This window comes from Thermobia domestica, chromosome 18, assembly GCF_964235325.1.
Source record: "Thermobia domestica chromosome 18, izTheDome1.hap1.1, whole genome shotgun sequence".
NCBI lineage: Eukaryota > Metazoa > Arthropoda > Insecta > Zygentoma > Lepismatidae > Thermobia > Thermobia domestica.
In genome coordinates this window covers 515,718-523,315 of record NC_137471.1, presented here as the reverse complement: position 1 = coordinate 523,315, position 7,598 = coordinate 515,718, and the positions used below count along the sequence as shown (strand labels likewise).

The following is a 7,598-nucleotide window of genomic DNA, read 5'->3' as shown; positions in this document are numbered from 1 at the left end:
GACCCGTTTGAGAGCACTAATCATACCATAATTCAAAGACTTTCGAGACGAGACCGAGACTTGGCCTTCGAGACCGAGACCGAGATAGAGACAGGCATCTGTTGACCGAGACGAGACCGAGACCGAGACGGCGATTTTTGACTCAAGACGAGATCGAGACCGCTACTTATCAACCGAGACGAGACCGAGACTGTATAAAGTCTCGTCTCGATACCATCCCTACATCGTGATTAAGTAAAACTTCTAATTCTTTACATTTAATTTTTTAAAGTTTAACAAACCTATGGTTATATAAACATTAATGCCTAATGTTCTTATTCCGGGTGATATCTAGCCTAGCTGCGTCGCTGAAGGGTGGGGAAGAAGATTGCGTCCAAGTAGATAAGATAAGAGAGTTTTGCTCTCATTTTTTATAATAATTTTAACTTTAGACAAATTTTAGTTTAATACAATCCTAATAATATTTTTACATTTTAAATATGCTTGACCTCGCTTCTCTTTCTGAAATATAACAAACAGTGAAAAACAAATTACTTTTAACGAGCTGTTTGTCCATCTTGGACGGGCCATTTTCTAAAAATAATTTTCACTTTTAACAATATTTAACGATATAGTCGACTGGGTTTACTTAAGCTGCGACTTATTATAATCCTCGCAAGATTACACAAGACATGGAACAGATAAGAATGTATACTTTAATGAGTTTACTTAAAATATTCTTACTAATGCGAACCAAACCACCAAGAAAGATAAAAGAAAGAAAGATAAAAATTGATTGAATGTGCAACTTCAACAGAGTACAACTTCCTTAAATATTTACAGGTAGTATGATTTATAGCATCTTCATTTACTTCAAATATGCCATACAACTGTCTCATACCAGCCCCGTGGACAAACTGAGGAACGACTTTCTTCTTTTAATTCCCAGCTCAAACGTCAAAACCAGACCAAGATTTTAGAAATTAATTGAAGATTGCCACGCCATCTGTTGGAGATACTCTGAAAACAAGTGCACACATTATTTTCTTACTTGACACATTTTGATGATACATTAGATAATAGAAGTAATTGTGCATAGTTGAGCTGGCACTTTTCATGCTGTCTGACGTTTACATAGTTATATGTGGAACACTTACACGCATGTGTAAAATTCTGAAACAGCAACGTACATCAAGGTTCCATGGTGTAATGGTTAGCACTCTGGACTTTGAATCCAGCGATCCGAGTTCAAATCTCGGTGGAACCTGAAAGTGTATTTTTTTTCTTTCAATGCATCATAATTGCAACAATTAAGGTGTTCATTTGTATTGTTGGTAGCGTATAGTAATGAAGTTTAGTTTTTCTTTCTGGTAATCCTGTGCTTTAGCGTCGTGAATTAAATCTAGTGATTTCAGGGCTGCCACATATTACACACACTAATAACGAAACTCTCTTACCTAGAGTAAATTATCAACATTTTTTCATAAGAAAGGATGTTGCCAGTGCCCAAAATTAAAAATGCAATCTGTGGTCATCGTGCTCTAATATATGCTTTCACATATTTCTATAGATGCATACTTTTTGAAAGAGGTTTCTGTAAACAGTATCACATAGACAGTGGAGTTTACGATTTTGTTTCGGGGGGGGGGGTTACTAACTTTGGGTCTGGAAATGTAAAAATTCTGCAAGATATTTCATTTACTTTCATATAGTAAATAAGATTTCGGAGGTTAGACTTAAGTCCGGAAGCCCCCCTAAATATACCACTGCACATAGATATAGTTTCGGTTACCAAGATGACAGAAGTAGAATTGTACATGATTTATTAAACCTCAAATTTCAATCCTGAAATAATTTCAACTTTGGAGTTATGCCATTTAGCATCCAAGAGGCCCATTATTGCTAGTAATTTTTCATCATATAACTTCCTTTAAAAAAAAAAAAAAAAGTTTTGTTAGTCAAAATGACTTTGTATAGAAACTTCATTGTCCTATATTGAGAATCAGTCCACTCCAAGGCTGATTCCACTACTGTCTACTCCAAGGCTGATTATCAACTCCGGACGAAGTATAGTCAGCTTTATGGAATTTCGAAATAAAAAAAGAAGTAAAAATGCGAAAAATGAGCTTCGATCTCTGCTGACCAGGAAAATACCCTATGTCAATATGCTTAATAATAATAATAATAATAATAATAATAATAATAATAATAATAATAATAATAATAATAATAATAATAATAATAATAATAATAATAATAATAATAATAAACTGCAATTACTCAAACACTTTTTTTTCAGAAAACAAGATCAAAATTCACTATTTTTGGAGAATGACCCACATATACAGAAAACAGTGGCGTACACAATAGTTTGCCAAAGGAGTTGAACCAGTGAAAAGGAAGGCGGGACATTTTGGGAGGCAGTATTTTTTATTTTTATTTATTTATTTGTTTATTTATTTTTGTATACTGAAAAGAGTAGTTTTATGTTCCTTAACTTGTATTAAAATACATTATGTTTAGGGTTGTGGTCGGTGGGTACCGGTAGGTGTCCGCCCTCCTTGCCACCCACTGGTGTCGTTACTGGGTTGAACTTCGTCAGCTGATATAATTTCAAGTGTTTGTATCCAAATATTAATAATGATACATAATACGTAATACCTTGCTCAACTGGGATTTATATAGCAGAAAAAAAAGGCAGGTGTATAGCACAGAGGATTAGGATGCCGATGGCACAGAAATAAGCATTGCTTGTGGTTACTGAGCCTTAAATTACATTAGACAAGTGCACACAAGATGTCGGAATGCATGCAGTGCTTCTACCATGACAGCTGGGAGCCGCTGTGGCTCAGTGATATAGTGTTCACTTCTAATGCGTAGGGTCCTTGGTTTGATCACATCTCGTGCCAAGTGGGACTTGTGATGGAGAAACACTGTATAGGCTACTTAGGGTTTCACGGGGTTCTTCCGTTTCCACCCACTTTGTTCATATCACCATTTCATTCATTTCTCATTATCAACGTTTCCTTTACCCTACACGTCATAACCGTGGCACATAAAGTTTAAAGGTTATATTTTGTTTTCGTTTTCGTTTTTTTTTAATGAAACTTTATATTAAAAAATCACGCTTATTACAATTTTTGTATTATTCTTCTTATCTTTTAACTATGATTACGATTTCCTACTTACATATGCAAGTTCCATACGTTAGTGTTATATCTTCATTGCACAGAGAAAAATCCGTTCTCCGGACAGTGGTATATTGTCAAATATACGGTATCCTCTTGCTTATTACAGAAATCAGTATGGAACATACGTTATCCGTATGCTACAAAGGCACTGCCCCTAGATGTTACATAATGCCGTTACAGGATGTGTGACATTTAACAGTTTTCCCTATATCACATGCATATACTTATGTTACCTTCGTCAGCTATATGTTATACGTCCATTTGTATGTTAGATCCTGACCGCCTACATTGTTTCATACAGAAAGTACCTATAGATGGAACACTTATACAGAAAGTATTATAAAACATGCGTTTCCAGTTATACGTCTGTTGTACGTAAAGTCCAAAAACTACAGGAATTACGCATGTAACCTATCTTTTTAAGTACGCCACCTACAATTTATTTTTCTCAGTGTGCTAGGTGATATATTTTGCCCACAAAGTTTCTACTTTTTATGCCGGATTACTGTCAGCATGCACCGCTTATAGTTTCCAATTGACCTTAGGACTTTTTAAAGATTACGCAATTGGGACTTACAGCGTTGTAATGTTATTTCATACGCCCGTCAATCCACAAGACAACTCTGAATTGTGTTTTTATGCAAAGGCAGTGAAAATTATACATCTAGGGTTCTCTAGCGGTTGCCATCTACCGGACGAAGTTGGAAGATCCTTTTTACTATCTACTAGATCCGTTTTAATATATAAACATACTGTGAGTATCTTCTCATTAGTGGGATGTCATTTTCCACAAGTTTTAAATTATATTCCTTCTAGATTGCCTCTCTCTTACCCTTTGCTAAATTCTTTATAGGATCTCATATTCAGCTTATTTTCTTCACTCTTCTCTAGTTGTCTCCGGTGGTTTAGTGACTTTCGTGCGCGCCTTCAGTATACTTGTCACTAGTTCGATTTTGTGTGGGACAGGTTGAAATTCGAACGTCTTATAATGGTTCGAATTCTAACTTAAACTTTATCCCACATCTCATTTAGCTTTTTTGTAGAAAAGAAACGCTGAACTTAATAAAGAATAACTTTCTGGTACAACTTAGCTTTGTTTTTATTTTAGTAACTTCTCAAAATAAATAAAAATATTTGAAAAAATCAAGTTTTAACGAAAAATAATTATTTTGTAACCCTCTTTGCTTCATGAATCACAGTACCAGGTTTAGTTAGTTGGCGAAACTGTTTCACAATTATTACATCTTAAAATTAAAACTGAACTTTGTTCAGATATTTTTTTAAATTTCTTTTGTAAAGTTAACAAACAAACAAAATCCATTCTTCACCATACTCATATCTTGAACGTCCCCTTTTTCGTGTCACATTTTCGTAATGTTCCCGTTTCTGTTCCATTGAGTACAAAATTTAACACAAAACATCAAAGTTCTTCTCCTGTAAGTCTTTAATAAAGGGGAACATCCTAGATCAAGGTGGTACGGACCCCACATCCACGTGGTGCTGTACAAGACGCTAAAGTCCAAAGTAACCAATCTTTATTCAAGAACTAACAACATTCTTTTTATTTGTCTGTTTGCGATGTATTTGTAGGAGTCGTGTTAACTGCGTGATTCGTAGTGGATGCAGTCGATCAATCTGAGGCATTAGAGAGATGATCGTGAGACTAGTTTATCACGGATTCAAATCGTTCATGGGCAGAATACTGTCTGTCCTCGATGCTTTTGTGGTCGAGTTCCTGTCGAATTCAGTAGCACTGAACAGTGAAACCCAGAGAAAATAAGAGCCAGGATTCATGAAAAAAGTGATAGAGTTCTCACCTCTGGTGCGTGAGATCTCTGGTCCAATGCTAAGTCAAACGGATTATCTCTCGGAGTTGTCTTCTTTCGTCCAGCTTTCTTCTTTTCTCCATTTTCGTTCATTATCATTATCATTGTTTTCCTCAGCCTCAGATCATAATTAAGAGACATTAGAAAAAGTCAGTGTAATGAGGTTAGAAAGTACAGCCCCATTTCTTGCACGATTTGCGGTCCTTCAATTTTATGACTGTCGTTTTTTTACCGATCAATTTTAGTAAACAGTGTGCAGTCTTTATTTTTCAAACGATTATGCAATGGAAGAAAGCATGGTGATCATGAAAAAAAGAGAAAAAAATTAAATAATTATTATAAGGAAACCTCTTAATATTTTAGAATAATTCGAGTGAAAACTGAAAAACTTATAAATATCGGTCATTTCCAATAAATGTATATATCTCCTCCTTCCCCATGTCACGAGGCACGGCATCAGAACTGTCACTGTTCATCTCAATGACCTTGGAAACCATGGATTCCATTGATAATGATCATTTTCGATAATTTGTGTACATCTCCTTTCTTCACCTCCCGCAAGTTGCGGTGCTGAATTTGCATTTAAACGGGATCGGAAGTATCACTGTTCACCTTAGCCACCACGAAAAATTTGGATTCGACACTAATATTTGGTCATTTTTGATCAATTTTATGTATCTCCCCCAAGTAACAGGGCCAAACGGAACTCTCAATTTCCAACTCAGCGACCTCAAAAACTATGGATCCGACATTAATATTCGTCATTTTCGATCATTTTTGGACCTTCATTATCCCTACATCTCGAATAAGCGTTGTTTCGATGTCTTCCCGTCTCTTCATTAGCTCGTTCCGATGTAAATGTGTTCATTCGCGTAGAGACCGAGTAGTTCAAGGTATCTAGACCAAACTTCAAACTTAAAATTCTCTAGTTGCGTTTTTCAAATTTTCTTCCCAACTCCAAAAATATGGGCAGCGTTCTGAAGAATCAAAACTGAAAATTACATTTTCCTCTGAAACGAATGTAACATTTTTATTTCTATTTTATGCATCAATACACTTTAACAATTCTATATTATGAGGTAAGTCGGTTTTTAGAGAAAATCTAGAAGGAGAGAATAAGAAAATCAAAATTTTAGTTTAACGTCCCTCTATTATACCCTTTATGTTAAAGGAGACTGATGATTAGGGCAAGTAGATGATGGGAGGAAACAGCAGTATTCTGAGAAATTCGATGGGTACGGTGTTGTCCACCACAAACTTACTTGGGTGGGAATCAAACCAAGTACTCTACGCACCAGAGCTAACGGTTGTATAAGTCTCACAAAAATAGAAGAGTTGTACTCATTCCGGTTTCAATAAATTAAGAGACTAGTTGGTATCTACTCTTTTGATCCTGCAACCATATTATAATACTCCGCATTGTTATGTTTAAAACAACCGACATGTGGCTATATTTGCAAACATCAACCATGTGCATCTTACTATGGATTATTATAGCGGCAGACGACAAGGACATTAGCGACGACTAAGGTACAACAACGCTATCGCCTCAACTGGAATATTTATATAACCGAGAGGATTTCAGCGACAAACATTAGTCTCCGACTGGTCAAATCCTCTTCTACAGCTTGCAATGGAGCTTTGGAAGTACCTAAACCCAAGCCTTTAGCTTGCAGTGGAGGTCTAGGACTCCTTTCCCCCGAGCCTCGTGGGCAGTGTCGGATTTAGATTTCGTGAGACCCTAAGCTTTTGAAGCTAATGAGGCCCTTTATGTTTTCAGATGAACGTAAATACTCTATATACAGAAATGAAGAAGCCAGTGTTATTTTAGGAAGCAGGCTAACTGAAGGGTCCCATTACTTCCGTCATAGAAGCCTGTAGAATGTGATGAACTGTTGCTATATATAGATTTTATTTCATTTATTGCTTATCTTATACTTAGGAAATGTGTATTTAACTTTTTCGTTTAAGTTTTTGGTCCCCCAAGAGAGTGGGGCCCTCAGCTATAGCCTTTTTTTTTTAAGCTTATTCGTACATCCGGCACTACTTGTAAGGACCTTTACCTCTCTCTCTCTCTCTCTCTCTCTCTCTCTCTCTCTCTTTCTCTGCTTGCAGTGAAACACTGTGAGATTTCTCATCACAATACCTGCCTAGCTTGCAGTGGAGCTTTCTCGGGATTTTAATCCCTCCGTGCTTGCGGTGGAACACAGGGAGATTCCTCATCACAACACCTGCCTAGCTTGCAGTGGAGCTTTCTCGGGATTTTAACCCCTCTGTGCTTGCGGTAGAGCATTAGGTGTCCTACCTCTCTTCACGTAAGTTACATCGTGAGGAATCCTTCGCAAAACAATTAGGTCGGGTGGACACATATTTTACTCAAACATTAGAGAATATGTATCTATTTGTATTATAGAGGAATTTTGTAATAAAATCTGGCACTGCGAGAAAACGATTCTCAACTGTAATATCCTCTGCCTACTCTCTACATATACCTGCACAAACAGAACTTTACGAGATCAAAAATGCTGTTTGTCGACTTACATTATAGTTTACGTTTGGATAGCAAGAAATATATAGAAACCGGAAGCAGTAGACATCTATT

General features: G+C 36.3%; 1 non-coding gene across 1 annotated transcript; it reads left to right on the top strand.

The window, feature by feature from the left end:
* The first annotated feature begins 1,174 nt into the window (after positions 1 to 1,174).
* Positions 1,175 to 1,246, top strand: TRNAQ-UUG (transfer RNA glutamine (anticodon UUG)). Its single transcript has one exon. It is a non-coding gene; the product is annotated as a tRNA-Gln (tRNA).
* Positions 1,247 to 7,598: the final 6,352 nt, after the last annotated feature.